The sequence below is a fragment of the Calliphora vicina genome, chromosome 4 (genome assembly GCF_958450345.1).
Source record: "Calliphora vicina chromosome 4, idCalVici1.1, whole genome shotgun sequence".
Taxonomy (NCBI): Eukaryota; Metazoa; Arthropoda; class Insecta; order Diptera; family Calliphoridae; genus Calliphora; species Calliphora vicina.
The window spans coordinates 110,974,348-110,995,963 of record NC_088783.1 but is presented as its reverse complement, the minus strand read 5'-3'; positions in this window follow the sequence as shown (position 1 = coordinate 110,995,963).

The following is a 21,616-nucleotide window of genomic DNA, read 5'->3' as shown; positions in this document are numbered from 1 at the left end:
TGAAGCTATTTTGGGACAATACAAAGACCTAAGATTGAAGCTATTTTGGGACAATATAAAGACCTAAGATTGAAGCTGTTATGGGACAATATAAAGACCTAAGATTGAAGCTATTTTGGGACAGTATAAAGACCTAAAACTGAGGCTTTTTTGGGACAATATAAAGACCTAAGATTGAAGCTATTTTGGGGCAATATAAAGATCTGATATTGAGGCTATTTTAAGACAATATAAAGACCTAAGATTGAAGCTATTTTGGGACAATATAAAGACCTAAGATTGAAGCTATTTTGGGACAATATGAAGACTTACGTTTGAAGCTATTTTGGGATAATATAAAGACCTAAGATTGAAGCTATTTTGGGACAATATAAAGAACTACGATTGAAGCTATTTTGGAACAATATTAAGACCTAAGATTGAAGCTTTTTTGGGTCAATACAAAGACCTCTGATTGAAGCTATTTGGGGACAATATAACGATCTACGATTGAAGCTATTTTGGGACAATATAATGACCTAATATTGAAGCTATTTTGTGACAATATAAATGCATAAGGTTGAAGCTATTTTTTGGTCAATATAAAGACCTAAGATTGAAGCTATTTTGAGACAATATAAAGACCTAAGATTGAAGCTATTTTGGGACAATATTAAGGCTTATGATTGAAGCTATTTTGGGACAATATAAAGACCTAAGATTGAAGCTATTTTGGGACAATAAAGGACCCAAGATTGGAGCTATTTTGGATCAATATAAAGATCTACGATTGAAGCTATTTTGGACAAAATAAAGACCTAAGATTGGAGCTATTTTGGGACAATATAAAGAACTAAGACTGAAGCTATTTTGGGACAATATAAAGACCTCCGATTGAAGCTATTTTGGGTCAATATAAAGACCTAAGATTGAAGCTATAAAGACATAAATTTTAAGCTATTTTGGGACAATATAAAGATGTAAGATTGAAGCTATTTTGGGACATTATAAAGACCTAAGATTTAAGCTATTTTGGACAATATAAAGACCCAAGATTGAAGCTATTTTGGACAATATAAAGAACTAAGATTCAAGCTTTTTTGGAGCAATACAAAGACCTAAGATTGAAGCTATTTCGGGTCAATATAAAGACCTAAGATTGAAGCTATTTTGGGTCAATATAAAGACCTAAGATTGAGGCTATTTTGGTCAATATAAAGACATAAGATTGAAGCTATTTTCAGACAAAATAAAGACCTGAGATTAAAGCTATTTTGGGACAAGATTGAAGCATTTTTGGGACAATATAAAGACGTAATATTGAAGCTATTTTGGGTCAATATAAAGACCTAAGATTGAAGCTATTTTGGGTCAATATAAGGACCTAAGATTGAAGCTATTTTGTTTCAATATAAAGACCTAAGATTGAGGCTATTTGGGGACAATATAAAGACCTAAGATTGAAGCTATTTTGGACCCCTTTAAACACCTCCAATTAAAGTAATTTGAGACTCTTTGAAGTCCTTAAATTGAATATACTATAACACTAAAATATATTTTCTTTATACTTTAATATAAATCCAAAATGTATTCCTATCCCCTTCAGACCAAAAAAGTGTAAAGACTTTTTTTTGGCCATCCCATAATTTTAAGTTTAAAAGTACAGTGTGCGTATTTAGCCTTTTGGCTTAAATCGTTAACTACCTTCTTACATGAGAGCAAGAGATTTGGCTGGGCATAATAAAAAGCCAATATTTGTACAAATATGTTGCTCCACCTGTAATTACCCAAAGAGAGAGAGAGCGTCACCCGTGGCTTTATTGACATCCCAAAAGATGATCGCAATTATCGTTTGGTATCAACATTTTTTTGGTAGATCAAGCAGAGGGTATGGGATGGTGTTGGTGCTGGTGATATTTTCAAATTCCTATAATTTTCATTAATTTAAGGTTGTTGAAAGGTTTGCTTGCTGGTGGTGCCATCCATTACTTTATTACATATAATTGAATTAAATTAACTTAAGGTGGCAAATTGAAATGTGGGAAAGAAAATAAGAAAGAAGAGAAAAGAAAAGAATACAGTTTGGCAGGGAATTTATTAATATCAATAAAATTGATTAAAAGTAAAAATATGAAAATGAACTTTAATAAAAATAATGATAAATTAAATTAAACATTACCTGGTTTTTAATGCTTATGCTAGGGTGGAATTTTTTCTTCTTATTTTCTTATTTTTATTTAATTTCTTTTAAAGTTATAAAGTCATTAAAAACATTTTTTGAACTACGCATTTAAACGCACTTTTTTCAATGTCAATGCGTAACGAAAACAAAAACAACATTACATTAATTTAAAAATACGCGGCGCTTATTTGAAGGGTTGGTTTTCTTTTTTATTTTGTCCCAGCAACAGCAAATATGTTGGGGGAAAAATATCCCAAAGCTAGAAATTCTATAATAGAGCAACAATGAGAAGAAAAAAAAACGCTAATATATCATTATACATGTTGAAAACAGTATGGCAGTAAAGCTAAGCAAAAAAAATAATAAAATATTAAGGAAATGTTAGGAAAATAGGGCTGCCATGGGAATCAAAAATTTCAAAAAAAAAACGGCGAATTCACTTAATTGTAAATAAATTCGAAAAGAATTCATCGATTTTTAAAATTGATATCTTAAATTGTTCCTATTACATAAGGCTTTGGGATAAAGTAATAAATCTGATCAATTTCTGCAGTTTTCGATTTTTCATGATTTTTTTTAAACAAAAAATTTTGTATTTTCACATAAAATATATATTTTTTGCTGAAATTTGTTATCACAACTCCGAAACTACTTTGTCGATTTAAATGCAATATGTATATGAAAATTTGTACATAGCACGGGGAAAATGTTTCAGAATTCAATCAATCGAAAGCAGAACATTAACTACTCAATTTGATGTATAACAAACAAAAATCAAAAATTTTGTAAAAATGAGCGAATTCACTTAATTGTGAATAAAATAGAAAATAATCCATCATTTTTTAAGACCGATATCTCATTTTGTTGCTATTACATAAGGCTTGGAGACAAAGTAATAAATCTGGACACTTTCTGCCGTTTTCGATTTTTTAATGATTTTTCAAAATAAAAAATTTTGCTATTTTCATGTAAAAAATATATTTTTTTCCAAAATTTCTTATTATAACTCCGAAACTACTGAGCCGATTGAAACGCAATATATGTATGAAAATTTGTACATAGTATGGGAAAAATGTTTTCAAAATTCAATCAATCGAAAGAAGACCACAAATTATTCAATTTTATGGATATCAAACAAAAATCAAACATTTTGTGAAATTGAGAGAATTCACTTAATTGTGAATAAATTCGAAAAGAATCAATCGATTTTAATGACCAATATCTTATTTTATTCCCATTATATGTGGCTTTGCGATATGGCAATAAACCTGAACGATTTCTGCCGTTTTCGATTTTTCATGAGTTTTATTATACAAAAAATTAGCTATTTTCATATAAAAAATATATTTTTTGCTGCAATTTGTTATCACAACTCCGAAACTACTTTGTCGATTTAAATGCAATATGTATATGAAAATTTGTACATAACACGGGGAAAATGTTTCAGAATTCAATCAATCGAAAGCAAAACATTAACTACTCAATTTGATGTATAACAAACAAAAATCAAAAATTTTGTAAAAATGAGCGAATTCACTTAATTGTACATAAATTCGAAAATAATCCATCGATATTTATAATCGATATCTTATTTTATTCAAATTACATGTGGCTTTGCTATAAAGTAATAAATCTGAACAATTTCTGCCGTTTTCGATTTTTTAATGATTTTTTAAAACAAAAAATTTAGCTATTTTCATGTAAAAAATATATATTTTTTGCTGCAATTTGTTATCAAAACTCCGAAACTATTGCGTCGATTTAAATGCAATATTTATAAAAAAAATTATACATAGAATGGGGAAAATGTTTTCAAAATTCAATCAATCGAAAGAAGAACCTAACTACTCAATTTTATGTATATCAAAGAAAAACAAAAATTTTTGTGAAACTGAGCGAATTCATTTAATTGTAAATAAAATAGAAAATAATCCATCATTTTTTCTTGACCGATATCTCATTTTGTTCCTATTACATGTGGCTTTGCGATAAAGTAATAAATCTGAACAATTTCTGCCGTTTTCGATTTTTCATGATTTTTTGAAAACAAAAAAAAAATTATATTTTCACTTAAAAAAAATGTTCCTCAATTTGTTATTATAACTCCGAAACTATTGAGCCGATTGAAAAGCAATATATAAACGGAATAAGGGCTATGTAAATCTCAATTTTATAATATTATAAATAATTCAGTAATTTCTATAGAAAACTAACAATTTTCTATAAAATTTATTTTTTTCCAAATAAATGTCTATAAATCTGCAAAAAATTATAAATAATTCCATAATTTCCAAAGAAAATTAACAATAACTATAGAAAATTTTCCATAATTAAATGAAATTAACAATAACTAAAAATTTTCCCTGGAAAATTGTCTATTTTATTCAAGTATTTAAGGAAATTTTGTGTTATTAAAGAGAAATTCTTAAGATTTTATAGTTATTTTAAAGAACTTGTTGAAAAATGCACTAAAAACCTGCCACCGGAAATGTTTTTGTCTAAATAGCTGAACTTGGCAACTCTTTAAAAATCCCTTAAAAATAAACCATAAACAACGCAGTTTTAATTCACATTTGGGACATGTTTTCACAAACACGCACTCTCTCTTACAGTCATACACAAAAACACACAACAACAAAACGCATAAACACCCAACAAACTCCTCTTTCCTTTTGCTTGCTTGCTTTCTCTGTCTCTCTCTCACTCGTACCCTCTCAATAAAACGACTGCAATTGATGATGAACACAGTCAGTCGTACTCGTGCAATTGTAATCGTAGTTAAAAGGCAACAACAACAAATACAGTAACAACAACAACAACAGTAATAACAACAATAGCAATATTAAGGAAAAAATAGTTTAATCGGGGAAGGAAATGTGCGTGAACACACGCATAGAAAAATGTTTGTAATTGAAAGAGGGTTGGTTGGTTGGTTACTTTGTTGTTGGGTTCGTAGACTCGTTTCTAGCATTTACACACACAGATACTCCAAACACATGCAAACAAACTGTTTAAATTTTCGAAAATTATAGAGAATTTATTGTATTTTATGGCTAATGCTAGAGTCTTGTGAATGTCAAGGATGTTTTTGGTTGAAGAAAAGGAAGTAAGTATAGAATTTTGTATTGAAATGAAGATGAAACCAGAAATTTTGTTAAGTTTTTTTTTGGGAAAAATAATAAATAGTTTGAGTTGTTTTTTTTATATATTTTGTACAAAATATATAAACTAGGGTGGTTTAAATTTGTAAATGAAAGCACGTGGTTTTTTATTTTGGGAAAATTTAAACAGAAATTTTATTTCATTTAAAAATTTAATGAAATCTTTAGAACAACAAAAATATTAGTAAAATATTTTTGTTTTAAGATTTTAAGATTTTCTTTAAAAATTTGGTTGCTATTTTAAATTTTCTATAGAAATTTTGTTGCTATTTCTGATTTTCTAAGGAAATTCTTTTGCTATTTTGATTTTTTATAGAATTTTTTTGCTATTTCAGAATTTCTATAGAAATTTGGATGCTATCTTTGATTTTCTAATACAATTTTTTAATATTGAGGAATTATTATGGTTTTTTCTGGGAAAATTTAAATAGAAATTTTATTTCATTTAAAAATTAAATAAAATTGTACTGCTATTTTTATTGTTCTAAAAAATGTTTTGCTATTTTTGATTTTCTATAGAAATTTTGTTGCTATTTTTGATTTTCTAAAGAAATTTTGTTGCTATTTTTGATTTTCTGAGGACATTTTTTTGCTATATATGGTTTTCTATAGAAATTTGGTTGCTATCTTTGATTTTCTAATATAATTTTTTATTATTGTAGAATTATTATGGGTTTTTATGGGAAATTTAAACAGAAATTTTATTTCATTTAAAAATTTAATAAAATTGTACAGCTATTTCAGATTTTCTAAAAAAATTTTGTTGCTATTTATGTTTTTTTAGAGTGTTTCAATTCCATGGATAGAATTTTTTTTAAAAAAAATTTTTAAGTAAAATTATAAATTTTGTTATAATTAATGATAACTCAAAAAATGACAATCCGATGTTATTAAAATAAACTTTAAAAAATAGAAATTAACATAACCTTTAAGCCGTTTATATATTGCGTTTCAATCGGCCCACTAGTTTCGGAGTTATAATAACAAATTGAAGCAAAAAATATAATTTTTACGTGAAAATAAAAAAAATGTTTGTTTTAAAAAATCATAAAAAAATCGAAAACAGCAGAAATTGTTCAGATTTATTACTTTATCACAAAGCCACATATAATAGCAACAAAATGAAATATCGATCATAAAAATCTATGGATTCTTTTCGAATTTATTCACAATTAAGTGAATTCGCTTATTTTCACAAAATTTTAGTTTTTTGTTTGATATATATAAAATTGAGTAGTTAATGTTCTTTTTTCGAATGATTGAATTTTGAAAACATATTCCCCATGCTATTTATAAATTTTCATACATACATAGCGTTTCAATCGGCTCAGAAGTTTCGGAGTTATAATAACAAATTGAAACAAAAAAGAGATTTTTTATGTGAAAATAGCAAATTTTTAGTTTTAAAAAAATCATGAAAAATCGAAAACGCCAGAAATTGTTCAGATTTATTACATTATCGCAAAGCCACATATAATAGCAACAAAATGAAATATCGATCATAAAAATCTATGAATTTTTTTTGAATTTTTTCACAATTAAGTGAATTCGCTTATTTTCACAAAATTTTAGTTTTTTATTTGTTATACATAAAATTGAGTAGTTAATGTTCTTTTTTCGATTAATTGAATTTCAAAAACATTTTCCCCATGCTATTTAAAAATTTTCTCTTATATATTACGTTTCAATCGTGTCAGTAGTTTCGGAGTTATAATAACAAATTGAAGCAAAAAATATAATTTTTACGTGAAAATAAAATTTTTTTTTATTTTAAAAAATCATTAAAAAATCGAAAACAGCAGAAGTTATTCAGATTTATTTATAATAAGTTATAATAAGAAATAGCAACAAAATGAGATATCGATCATAGAAATCGATAAATTCTTTTCAAATTTATGCACAATTAAGTGAATTCGCTCATTTTCACAAAATTTTTGTTTTTTGATTGATATACATAAAATTGAGTAGTTAATGTTCTTTTTTCGATTAATTGAATTTCAAAAACATTTTCCCCATGCTATTTACAAATTTTCTCTTATATATTATGTTTCAATCGTGTCAGTAGTTTCGGAGTTATAATAACAAATTGAAGCATAAAATAAATTTTTTGTTCTAAAAAAATCATGAAAAATCGAAAACGTAAGAAATTGTTCAGATTTATTACTTTATTGCAAAGCCATATGTAAAAGGAACAAAATGATATATCGGACATCAATATCGATAGATTCTTTTCGAATTTATTCACAATTAAGTGAATTCGCTCATTTTCACAAATTTTTAGTTTTTTGTTTGTTATACATAAAATTTAGTAGTTAATGTTCTGCTTTCGAATGATTGAATTTTGAAAACATTTTCCTCAGGCTATGTACAAATTTTCACATATATATTGCGTTTCAATCGGCTCAGTAGTTTCGGAGTTGTGATAAGAAATTGTAGCAAAAAAAAATTGTTTACATGAAAATAGCAAATTTTTTTGTTTTAAAAAAATCATGAAAAATAGAAAACGGCAGAAATTGTTCCGATTTATTACATTATCGCAAAGCCACATGTAATAGCAACAAAATGAAATATCGATCATAAAAATCTATGAATTTTTTTTTTGAATTTTTTCACAATTAAGTGAATTCGCTTATTTTCTATAGAGTTTTTGTTGCTTTCTTTGATATTCTGTAGGAAGTTTGTCACTATCTTTGATTTTCTATAGACATTTTGCTTCTATTTATGATTTTGCAAATAAATTGTATTCCTATCTTTGATTTTATATAGAAATTGTATTGTTATCTTTGATTTTCTGCAGGAAAATTGTTGCTATCATTGATTTTTTTAAAGATTTTTGTATAGAAGTTGCTTGCTATTTTTGAATTTCTATAAATTTTTTGTTGCTATTTATGATTTTATTAGGAATTTCTATTGCTATAAGTGATTATTTGCTTAAATGTTGATGCTATTTTTGATTTTCTATAGAAATTTTGTTGCTATCTATGATTTTCTATAGAAATGTTTTTGTTATCTTTGATTTTATACAGAAATCTTGTTGCTATTCTGAATTTTCTAAAATAACTTTTTTGCTATTTGGATTTTCTATAGATGTTATGTTGCTATTTTATAGTTTCTGTAAAAATTTTGTTGCTATTTTGAATTTTCTTTAGAAATCTGGTTGCTATTTATGATTTCCTTTAGACATTTTGTTGCTATTTGAATTTTCCATAAAAATGTATTTCTTATCTTGATTTTATACAGAAATTTTCTGCTATTTTTGGTTTTCTATAGAAATTTTGTTGCTATCTTTGGTTTTCTATAGAAATGTTTTTGTTATCTTTGTTTTTATACAGAAATCTTGTTGCTATTCTGAATTTTCTAAAACAAATTGTTGCTATTTTGGATTTTTTGTAGAAATTTTGTTGCTATTTTGAATTTTCTTTAGAAATCTGGTTGCTATTCATGATTTCCTATAGACATTTTGTTGCTATTTGAATTTTCCATAAAAATTTATTTGTTATCTTGGATTTCTATAGAAATTTGGTTGATATCTTTGGTTTTATATAAAATTTTTCTTGATATCTTTGATTTTCTATAGAATGATGGTTGATTTGTTTGATTTTCTAAAGAAATATTTTTGCTCTCTTAGATTTTATATAGAAAAATCCTTAACAAGTTGTAGTTAATAAATTTTCTAAAATAATTCCTATCCTTCAGTATAGAAAAGCAAAAGAATCCTCAGTTATTTGTAATTCATTTCATATAAAACGTTTTGTAATTCATTCCAGATATGAATATATTTCCACAATTGATCTTAAGCTTCAAATTGAGCATTTGAGAGTTTTTTCTTAAAAGTTTTCTTGTTCAAAAACTTTGATCAATATATTTTCTTTGAAATTTCTTTCAAATTCTTAAAAATCTTTTATATTTGTCTTTTAAAATCCCTTAGGATTTTACAATGATTTCAGCAACAAATCAGCCTTACAGTTTGAACTCATAAAAAAAAACACCAACCAACAAAAACTTTTTAAATAAATAATAAATTTTGCAACAACTTCAAAAGCACTTTCTTCCCACAAAAACCTATAACTCAAGAATTTTCTTTTAAACTTCCAATAATAACAAAAAAAAAATGAAAAACTTTTTGACTCTTTTTTTTTCTCAGCTCACATCGTATTCCCTTGATGATGGTACAGTTACATTTGATTTGTCTTTTTTGTTCAGGTTTAACTACAAAAAAGTGCCGGTATGAAGGCTAGGAAAGAAAACACACAAAATCTATAATAACTAAAAGAAAATTGTTGATAATCTAGAAACAATTTCCCATGTAAAAAACGCTCTTTCTCTCTCTCCCTATTACTTTTCCACATTTTCATTCACACATTTCAACAGCTCTTTTTGGGTAATTTTTTACATTTTCTCTCTTTCAAATTTTGTTTATCCAATATTTTTCATTTACATCGTTTCTTGTTTTTTTTATTATTAATTTTCTTGTGTTTTTGTCTGTTTTCCCTACACATTTCATGTGGAAAATTTATTCTCATACTTTGAAAAAACCTACAAGAATTTCTTTCCATTTCAAGCTAAAATAGAAAATAAATTTTCCTCTTAGTACAGAAAACCAACAACAAACATTTACTCTCGCACACACTCACATAAATATAACACTGTGAGAATTACTGTTGTTCATGTTCATGCTGTTGTTGTTGTTGTTTGTGTATTTTGTTTTTTAATTAAATGCGTCACCGTTAGGCAAGAGTGAGTTCAATTGTTTGTGTTTAACAATGAGTGCAAGTGGGAGAGTTAACAAAGCAGTGTGTGTGCGGGTTTCTTTAGGGGGCCTTTTGTTTGTGTGAGTGAGTAAGGAAACAAAACCATAGATAATTTTGTTGTCATTGTATGGGTTAATAAATGAGAAAATTTAGCTTTGCCTAGTATGGGTGTGTGTCTATGTGATAAAGCCAATAGATTAGCTAATGTAGCGGTGATAATGAATAGTAAAAAAGCGCTAAAATCATTAATATTAAAATATTAAACAAATTTATTAAAATTTAAGACAATTTTGTGGTAACATTTAATTAGAAATAGAAATTTATCTAATTGCCATAAATTCTAATGAACATTTCTTGATATCTTAAATTTTTTATAAAAATAATTATTGCTATTTCTGATTTTCTATAGAAATTTAGTTGCTATTTTTGATTTTTTACAGAAATTGTATTGTTTTCATTGAATTTCTATACAAATTATATTGCTATCTTTTGTTTTCTGTAGAAAATTTGTTGCTATTTTGATTTTCTATAGAAACTAGGTTGCTATCTCTAATTTTCAATGAAAACTTGGTTGCTATATTTAGGTTTCTATTTAAATTTTGTTGCTATTTTTAATTTTCTTTAAACATTTAGTTGCTATTTTTGATTTTTTATAGAAATTTTATTGCTATCTTTGGTTTTCTGTAGAAATTTTTTTGCTATTTTGATTTTCTATAGAAGCTAGGTTGCTATCTATAAATTTCAATGAAAACTTCGTTGCTATATTTGGTTTTTTATATAAATTTTGTTGCTATTTTTAATTTTTTTTAAGAACATAGTTGCTATTTTTGATTTTCTGTAGAAATATTGTTGCTATTTTTGATTGTTTAAAGAAATTTTGTTGTTTTCATTGATTTTCTAAAGGGATGTTTTTACTATCTTTTGTTTTTTGTAGAAAATTGGTTGCTATTTTGATTTTCTATAGAAGCTAGATTGCTATCTCTAATTTTCAATGAAAACTTGGTTGCTATATTTAGGTTTCTATTTAAATTTTGTTGCTATTTTTAATTTTCTTTAAAAATTTAGTTGCTATTTTTGATTTTTTATAGAAATTTTATTGCTATCTTTTGTTTTATGTAGACAATTTTTTGCTATTTTGATTTTCTATAGAAGTTAGGTTGCTATCTCTAAATTTCAATGAAAACTTTGTTGCTATATTTGGTTTTTTATATAAATTTTGTTGCTATTTTTAATTTTTTTAAAGAACATAGTTGCTATTTTTGATTTTCTGTAGAAATTTTGTTGCTATTTTTGATTGTTTAAAGAAATTTTGTTGTTTTCATTGATTTTCTAAAGGAATTTTTTTACTATATTTTGTTTTTTGTAGAAAATTGGTTCCTATTTTGATTTTCTATAGAAGCTAGGTTTCGATCTCTAAATTTCAATGAAAACTTGGTTGCAATATTTAGTTTTTTATATAAATTTTGTTGCTATTTTAGGTCTTCTATAGAAATTTTGTTGCTATTTTTGATTTTAGGTGGCTATCTTTAAATTTCAATGAAAACTTGGTTGCTATTTTTGGTTTTGTATAGAAATTTTGTTGCTATTTTTGATTTTCTTTAAAAACTTAGTTGCTATTTTTGATTTTCTTAAGAAATTTATTGCTATTTTTCATTCTTTAAACAAATTTTGTTGTTTTTATTGATTTTCTATAGAAATTTTATTGCTATCTATAGAAAATTGTTTGCTATTTTGATGTTCTATAGAAGTTAGGTTGCTATCTCTAATTTTCAATGAAAACTTGGTTGCTATATTTTTTTTTAATAGAAATTTTGTTGCTATTTTTAACATTCTTTAAAAATTTAGTTGCTATTTTGGATTTTTTATAGAAAATTTATTGCTATTTTTGATTTTCTATAGAAGTTAGGTTGCTATCTTTAAATTTCAATGAAGACTCGTTTTCTATATAATTTTATTGGCTATTTTTGAGTTTCTATAGAAACTTGGTAGCTATTTTGATTTTCTAAACAAGTTATGTTGCTTCTATAGAAACTTTGTCGCTATTTTAGATTTTCTATAGAAATTTTCTTTTATTTTTGATTTTCTATAGACATTTTGCTGCTATCTATGATTTTCTATATAAATTTTGGTGCTATTCTTTGATTTTTATTGAAACTTTGTGGCTGTCTTTGATTATATATAGAAATATTCCTGTTATTTTTAATTTATTGTAGATGCTATTTCTTATTTTCTGTAGAAATTTTGGTGCTATTTCTTATTTTCTACAGAATATTGGTTGCTATCTTTAATTTTTTGTTGTTATTTTTAATTTTATATAGAAATTTTGGTGCTATTTCTCATTTTCTACAGATTATGGATTGCTGTCTTTAATTTTTCGTTGCTATTTTTAATTTTCTATAGAAATTTTTGTGCTATTTCTTATTTTCTACAAAAATGTTGGTGCTATTTCTTATTTTCTAAAGAATATTGGTTATTATCTTTAATTTTTTGTTGCTATTTTTAATTTTATTTAGAAATTGTGCTGCTATTTTGGTTTTTTTATAAAAATTTTGTTGCTATTTTTAATTTTCTGTAGAAATGTTGTTGCTATCTATGATTATCTACAGCAATTTAAATCTATTCTTTGATTTTTATTGAAACTTCGTCGTTATCTTTGATTTTCTATAGAAATTTTTTTTGCTATTTTTAATTTTCTGTAGAAATTTTGTTGCTATTTTTAATTTTCTGTAGAAATTTTGGTGCTATTCTTTAATTTTTATTGAAAATTTGTTGCTATCTTTGATTATATATAGAAATATTAATGTTATTTTTAATTTTTTGTAGAAATTTTGGTGCTATTTTTCATTTTCTACAGAATATTGATTGCTGTCTTTAATTTTTTGTTGCTATTTTTAATTTTCTATAGAAATTTTTGTGCTATTTCTTAATTTCTATAGACATTTTTATTTATATTTCTTATATTCTACAGAAATGTTGGTGCTATTTCTTATTTTCTATAGAGATGTTGGTGCTATTTCTTATTTTCTACAGAATATTGGTTATTATCTTTAATTTTTTGTTTCTATTTTTAATTTTATATAGACATTTTTGTGATATATTTAATTTTCTACAGAATATTGATTGCTATCTTTAATTTTTTGTTGCTATTTTTAATTTTCTGTGGAATTTTATGTGCTATTTCTTATTTTCTACAGAATATTGGTTGCTATCTTTAATTTTTTGTTGCTATTTTTAATTTTCTATAAAAATGTTGGTGCTATTTCATATTTTCTACAGAAATTTTGGTGCTATTTATTATTTTCTGCAGAAATTGTTATTGCTATTTCTTATTTTCTACAGAATATTGATTGCTATTTTTAAGATTTATAGAAATTTTGTTGCTATTTTTAATTTTCTATAAAAATGCTGTTGCTATTTTTAATTTTCTTGAAAAATTTTGTTGTTATCTTTTATTTTTTATAGCAACTTTGATGCTATCTTTTATAATCTATTGACATTTTGTAGCTATCTTTGATTTTCTATAAAACTGTTTTGCTATTTTTGACTTTCTTTAAAAATATTGTTGCTATTTTTGATTTTCTTGAGAAATTTAGATGCTATCTTTTATTTTCTATAGCAACTTAGGTGCTATCTTTTATTTTCTGTTAAAAATTTGTTGCTATTTTTAATTTTCTATAAAAATTTTGTTGTTATCTTCGATTTTGTATCTACAGAAAGAATTAAATTTGAAAATTATTAATTTATAATATTTTGGCGCTTTTATTTTCCCCCTCTAGTTGCTACTACTGTTTAAGCACTTAAATATCTCTCTCAATTTAACAATGTATATGTAGGAGAGTAAATGTGTGTGTATGTGTGAGTATTTGTTGTTGTTTTTGTTGTAGCGTTATAGTCACACATATACACAAATAAAAAAAAAAAAAAAGATTATGGTTGTATAGTATAGTTTGTGTACACGCACAACAACAGTTTTTATAGTAAAACGAGCGTGTGCCGTGTAGTCGTATAGTCTTCTATATTTCAAAGCAGCCATTTTGAGTTTTTCGTATTGAAACAAAAAAAAAATTTATAATAAATAAATTAAAACAAAAGAATATTTATAAAAAAAATATAAGAATTGTTAATGAAAATAAATTAATTTAAATATTAATTTAAAAGAAAAAAAAGTTGAAAAAAATTGAAAAAGGAGTTTGAAAAAAAAATTGGAAAATTTTGAAAATTTTCTTAGAAAAAAAAATAAAAATAAAGGAAATAAAAGAAAAAGGAATTTAAGTGAAAATAAAAAATATTTCCCAAAAAAAATTTTATAAAATTTTGAAATTTTTATAAAAGTTACTAAAACAAAGTGTTTAAGCCCCACCCTTTAAAACCAAATAAAAGAATTTCCCATTAAAAATTAAATAAAAAATCAGAAAATTAAAAGAAAATCTTAAATTTTAAATAAAAATTAAAAGAAAATTTATATAAATTTCTAACAAACACGTTGAAAAAGTTGAAACTCTTGAAACCAAAGTGGAAAAAAAATCTTACAATCTCCTTTTTACTAAAAAAAATACGTCATTTGTGTATCTATCTGTACGTTTAAAATAGTAAATTTTCTTTCATTGAAAATACAACTACTATATTTATACATTTACTCCAAAGCAACCAACCAACCAAACCATCATCCATCTATTTATCTAGTATCTTTGCATTCATTTATACATATAGATACTTTTTGTTGTTGCTGTGAGTGTATAAGTATCTACACATCTGTATATCAAGTTTTTCCTTGTTTCGTTTCATTGTGTGTTTATATCCGCAAGTCTGTGTCCTTTTCATTATTACTACATACTAATACTAACAACTACTTTAATCAAAAAAACAAAAATATTCATTACACTAATAAAATAAAGGAAATTTGTTTTTTTGTATTAAACCATTTTTACCAACAAGCTAAAAAGCAAAAAAAAATCAATAAATTTGCTTAAAAAAAGAAAATTTCTTAAAAAGAAAGTTTCAATTTATTTAAAAAAATAAAGAAAGTGTTGTGAAAAATTTATAAAATAATATATATAAAGTCCTTTACCAAGTGATGCCCACCAATTGCTTTTTGTCCCAAGAGCAGCATCAGGAATTCAGCACAAATCTATTGCCAAATTTTAATACAATTATCATCAACGAAGGGTAAGTTAAAAAACATACATATTTCAAAATATATTCATTTTATACATTTTATAGGCTTAAATCACAAAAATCTAATGAAATTTAGGGAAATATATTTAAAATTTAACATTTATGGAATATTTTTCTAACGAAAATTTTAACTAGCCACAAATATGCTTTAAAAAAATGTTGTTATCGAAAAGTTTTGTATAAAGATTTTTAGGTAACCATAAATTTTGTATAAAAAAAATTTTGTTATCGATAAATTTTTAAAGAAAATGTTTGTTATCGATATAATTTCTTTAAACAAATTTGGTTATCGATAAATTTTCTCTAATAAAATTTAGTTATCGATAAATTTCCTATAAAAAAATTGAGTTATCGATAAATTTTCTCTAAACAAATTTAATTATCGATAAATTTTCTGTAAAAAAAGTAATTATCAATAATTTTTTTTTACAAAAAATAAGTTATCGATAAATTTTCTCCAAAAAAAAATTAATTATCGATAAATTGTTTCTAATGAAATTTAATTATCAATAAATTTCCAGAAAAACTTCAATTATCTATAAATTTTCCCAACAAAATTTAATTATCGATATAATTTCTTTAAACAAATTTAGTTATCGATAAATTTTCTCTAATAAGATTTAGTTATCGATAAATGTCCTATAAAAAAATTGAGTTATCGATAAATTTTCTCTAAACAAATTTAATTATCAATATATTTCTTTACAAAAAAATAGTTATCGATAAATTTTCTCCAAAAAAAAATTAAATTATCGATTAATTTTCTATAAAAAAATTAAACTATAGATAAATTTGTTCTATAAAAACAGTTATCGATAAATTTTCTCTACAAAAATGTTAGTTATCGATAAATTGTTCTACAACAGAATTAATTATCATTAAATTTTCTCAAAAAAAATTAATTATCCATAAATTTCCTATAAAAACTTCAATTATAGTTACATTTTCTCCAAAACATTTAAATTATCGATAAATTTGATCTACAAAAAAATAGTTATCGATAAATTTACTCCAAAAAATTTAATTATTGATTAGTTTTCTATAAAAAAAATTAAATTATCAATAAATTTATTCTACAAAAAACAGTTATCGATAGATTTTCTCTACAAAAATTTAATTATCGATTAATTTTCTATAAAATAATTAAATTATCGATAATTTCAATAAATTTTTATAAAAAATAAATAATTATCGATAAATTTTGTATATAAAATTTTTGAATCGATAATTTACGCTAAACAATTTTAGTTATTCATTAATTCTGTAAAGAAAATTGTAGATATAGATACATTTTCTCCATTATCGATATATTTTCTACAAAAAAATGCAGAACGCTCTCTCTGAGATACGCTTCACTTCAGCATCGATCAAATTTATCTATAATTTATAGTTATTTTCTAAAGAAAATTTAAATAATTGAACGATTTTCATTAAAATATTCAGTTGCCGCAATATTTTCTATATAAAATTTAAGTTATTGATACATTTTCCATAAAAGATTTAAGTTATCGATAAATTTTCTAAGAAAAATATAAGTTTTCACTATATGTTCTTTAAAAAATTTAAATTATCTATAAATGAATATTTGAATAATCTATATTTAAGTATATAAATAGACTAGTCTAGAGTCTAATCTTTCTAGTCTAGAGTCTAATCTTTCTAGTCAAGTCTATTCTCTAGTCTAGTATCTAGTCTAGTTTCTAGTCTAGTATCTAGTCCAGTCTAGTATCTAGTCTAGTCTAGTATCTAGTCTAGTTTCTAGTATCTAGTCTAGTCTCTAGTCTAGTCTCTAGTCTAGTCTCTAGTCTAGTATCTAGTCCACTCTAGTATCTAGTCTAGTATCTAGTCTAGTATCTAGTCTAGTCTCTAGTATCTAGTCTAGTCTCTAGTATCTAGTCTAGTCTCTAGTCTAGTCTATTATCTAGTCTAGTCTCTAGTCTAGTATCTAGTCCAGTCTAGTATCTAGTCTACTCTAGTCTCTAGTATAGTCTCTAGTCTAGTCTCTAGTCTAGTCTCTAGTCTAGTCTCTAGTCTAGTCTCTAGTCTAGTCTCTAGTCTAGTCTCTAGTCTAGTCTCTAGTCTAGTCTCTAGTCTAGTCTCTAGTCTAGTCTCTAGTCTAGTCTCTAGTCTAGTCTCTAGTCTAGTCTCTAGTCTAGTCTCTAGTCTAGTCTCTAGTCTAGTCTCTAGTCTAGTCTCTAGTCTAGTCTCTAGTCTAGTCTAGTCTCTAGTGTAGTCTCTAGTGTAGTCTCTAGTCTAGTCTCTAATCTAGTATCTAGTATAGTCTCTTGTCTAGTCTCTAGTCTAGTCTCTAGTCTAGTCTCTAGTCTAGTCTCTAGTCTAGTCTCTAGTCTAGTCTCTAGTCTAGTCTCTAGTCTAGTCTCTAGTCTAGTCTCTAGTATAGTGTCTAGTCTAGTCTAGTCTCTAGTGTAGTCTCTAGTCTAGTCTCTAATCTAGTATCTAGTCTAGTCTCTAGTCTAGTCTCTAGTCTAGTCTCTAGTCTAGTTTCTAGTCTAGTATCTAGTACAGTCTAGTGTCTAGTCTAGTATCTAGTCTAGTCTAGTTTCTAGTCTAGTCTCTAGTCTAGTCTAGGTTCTAGTCTAGTAGTATCTAGTCTAATCTCTAGTCTAGTATATAGTCCAGTCTAGTATCTAGTCTAGTCTAGTATCTAGTCTAGTCTAGTATCTAGTCTAGTCTAGTATCTAGTCTAGTCTCTAGTCTAGTATCTAGTCTAGTCTAGTATCTAGTCTAGTCTCTAGTCTAGTCTCTAGTCAAGTATCTAGTCCACTCTAGTATCTAGTCTAGTCTCTAGTCTATTATCTAGTCTAGTCTCTAGTCTAGTATCTAGTCTAGTCTAGTATCTAGTCTAGTCTAGTATCTAGTCTAGTCTCTAGTCTAGTATCTAGTCTAGTCTCTAGTCTAATCTCTAGTCTAGTCTCTAGTCTAGTCTCTAGTCTAGTCTCTAGTCTAGTATCTAGTCCACTCTAGTATCTAGTCTAGTATCTAGTCTAGTCTCTAGTATCTAGTCTAGTCTCTAGTCTAGTCTCTAGTCTATTATCTAGTCTAGTCTCTAGTCTAGTATCTAGTCTAGTATCTAGTCTAGTCTAGTATCTAGTCTAGTCTCTAGTCTAGTTTCTAGTCTAGTCTCTAGTGTAGTATCTAGTCTAGTTTCTAGTCTAGTCTCTAGTCTAGTATCTAGTCCAGTCTAGTATCTAGTCTACTCTAGTCTCTAGTCTAGTCTCTAGTCTAGTATCTAGTCTAGTCTCTAGTCTAGTCTCTAGTCTAGTCTCTAGTCTAGTCTCTAGTCTAGTCTCTAGTCTAGTTTCTATTCTAGTCTCTAGTCTAGTCTCTAGTCTAGTCTCTAGTTTAGTTTCTGTTCTAGTGTCTATTCAGTTCTCCAGTCTAGTCTCTAGTCTAGTCTCTAGTCTAGTCTCTAGTCTAGTCTCTAGTCTAGTCTCTAGTCTAGTCTAGTCTCTAGTCTAGTCTCTAGTCTAGTCTCTAGTCTAGTCTCTAGTCTAGTCTCTAGTCTAGTCTCTAGTCTAGTCTCTAGTCTAGTATCTAGTCTAGTCTCTAGTCTAGTATCTAGTCTAGTCTCTAGTCTAGTCTCTAGTCTAGTCTCTAGTCTAGTCTAGTCTCTAGTCTAGTCTCTAGTCTAGTTTCTGTTCTAGTCTCTATTCAGGTCTCCAGTCTAGTCTCCAGTCTAGTCTCTAGTCTAGTCTCTAGTCTAGTCTCTAGTCTAGTCTCTAGTCTAGCAACATCTCGGCAAATTTCAATTTCAAAATTTCCCTTCAAAACATGAATGAAATTTTGTTTAGAAAATTTAAATTTAGTTTCTAGATATTTTTTGTGTCTCATCTGCAACACAACAACACAAATTCTTTATGTCTGCGAGGCTGTCTGGCCCTAAACACTAAATTTAGATACAACTTCCTCTTTGGCAAATGATCTAGAGATATACACTGTGTTTAACTGAAAAATCTACAAAAAAAAAAGCAGCCACAAAGTTCATCAGTCTACTGTTAGGGTATGGGGGGGGGGTATGAAAATGCTAAGCAGACAGACATATGAACGCTCACTCTAAGAAATTCAACAAAGTTCATTGAAAGTGTAGCAAATCAACAATTAAGAAAATCATGATGTGAAGTGTAAGTATATCAAACTTTTTCCAAAAATAAAAATAGATTTTTGCGTTGCCACCAAAAACACACACTCACAGTGTCCCTATGAACGACGAAATTAGCTGCAAACACTAAAAAAAGAAATAATGAAAATTTAAAATCAAAGAAGAGAGAAAAGTTGCAGGAAAGTGTTTTGAAAAATAGAGATTAAAATCTAAAAGAAGTTTTCCTGTAGCGTCTTTTGCATTTGGTGGTTTTTGAAATAAATTGACATAGACATGAGGCTGATGATTATGATGATGATCATTATTTAAGCTAAACGGAACTAGATTTTTTTAAAAGGGGAACTAGAATTCAAAACAGAATTTACAAATTCCTATAAAATTTAATTTATGACCTTTTCATATGGAAATTTTCTTTAAATATGGTTTTTTCTAGGAATTCTGTTTTTTCCTACACAAGAATAGAACATCTAATAAAAGCATTATGTTGGTGGGGGGGGAGGATAGATTAATGGAAAAATCATTATGTGCAATATCAAACATATGAAGTTTATTTTTTCGACAACCCACCACCACTTCAAAAAAAAAAAAAAATTCAAAGAAAATTTCTTTGAACAAGGGGGGAGTCTTTATATTGAACATACATTGAACACATTTTTGTTTGCTTGCTTCCAAGTTACGAAATCTTCTCTTCCTATTTTAATATTTATGAGACATTTTTTGTTTAAAATGAACACACTCATACTTAGCAATTACAACAAAATGAAAGCTCATAAATAAATTTCGTGTTTAAGTAAAACTAATGGAAATATTGTGTTTATATTTTTCTTTAGATTTAATAAGAAGGGCATAAATTTATTTAATTATTAACACTAATGCAACCAGATGAATTGATGTGTAAGAGAGATAAACATGAAATTTCAATTAAAAGTTACCAAGCTTCACTAGAGACCGATTGCTGTCTGAGATTTCCAAAAGCTTTTAGTTTGATTTCTCAAGCTTTTGAAGATTTCTATGATTTTAAAGCTTTTTAATAGATTTTTTATGTTGTAAAAGTGTTTAAAAACTTTTTTCTGTAAAAAAGCTTCCATAAAGCTTTTTTTAATTCAAAAGCTTTCCGAAAGCTTTTGGCAAATTTTAAAGCTTGACTAAGTCTTTATTATTTTGAGTTTGTTTTAAAGATTTACAACTTTTGCAAAACTTCATTAGAGACCGATTGCTGTCAGAGATCTCTAAAAGCTTTTATTTTGGTTTCTCAAAGCTTTTGACGATTTTTACGAATTTAAAAAGCATTTCAATCAATTTTTATGTTGCAACAAATTTTAAAAACTAGTTTCAGTTCTAAAGCTTTTTTAAATTCGAAAGCTTTCCGAAAGCTTTTGGTAATTTTAAAGCTTAACTAAATCTTTATTATTTTGAGTTTGTTTTAAACAATTTATAGCTTTTGTAGAGCTTTAGCAGAGACCAATTTCTGTCAGAGATCTCTAAAAGCTTTTATTTTGGTTTCTCAAAGCTTTTGCCGATTTTTACGAATTTAAAAAGCATTTCAATTGATTTTTATGTGGTAAAAGTTTTTAAAAACGTATTTTTTAAATGTAAAAGCTTTCCAAAAGCTTTTCCTATTTCTAAAGCTTGACTATGCCTTTATTATATTGACTTTGTTTTAAAACGATTTAACGATCTCTAGCAAAAGTTCTTTTAAAATTATAAATAGCTTCCAAAAGCTTTATGACTTTTTAATGTTTTCTAAAAGTTTAAAAGCTTTTAAACCAATTTAAAGCCTTATAATTTAATAAATTACTGAAAAAGAAGTTTTACTGCTTAAAGTAAAAACCTTTTTAAAGCTTTTATTCCCTTTAAAAGCTAAATTTTTCTGGTTTCTTAAACAAACCTTTAACTTTTGAAAATTTCTCTATAATATCAACTATAGTCTCAAACAATTCAATTCCAAAGCCGCTTGCCTGCTTTTATTTCTTTCTAACTCCTTTGTTTGCCAGTTTAAGAACATAAAAGGATGCTCAAACATTTCATTATCTACGGTAACGTTTCAACTAAAAGCTGAAGCAAAAGAATATGAGAGAGGAAAAAGGGTACCAAACTGGAAATAGGCCTGGCCTAACAAACTCTCAAAGTGTGTGAAAACGCATGATAACGCATACCACTATTATATTCATTGAATTGGAACAATAGAATTTTATTCTAATTTTATTTATTCTTAAAAGAAAAAAAACCCATAATCTCTATCATGCAA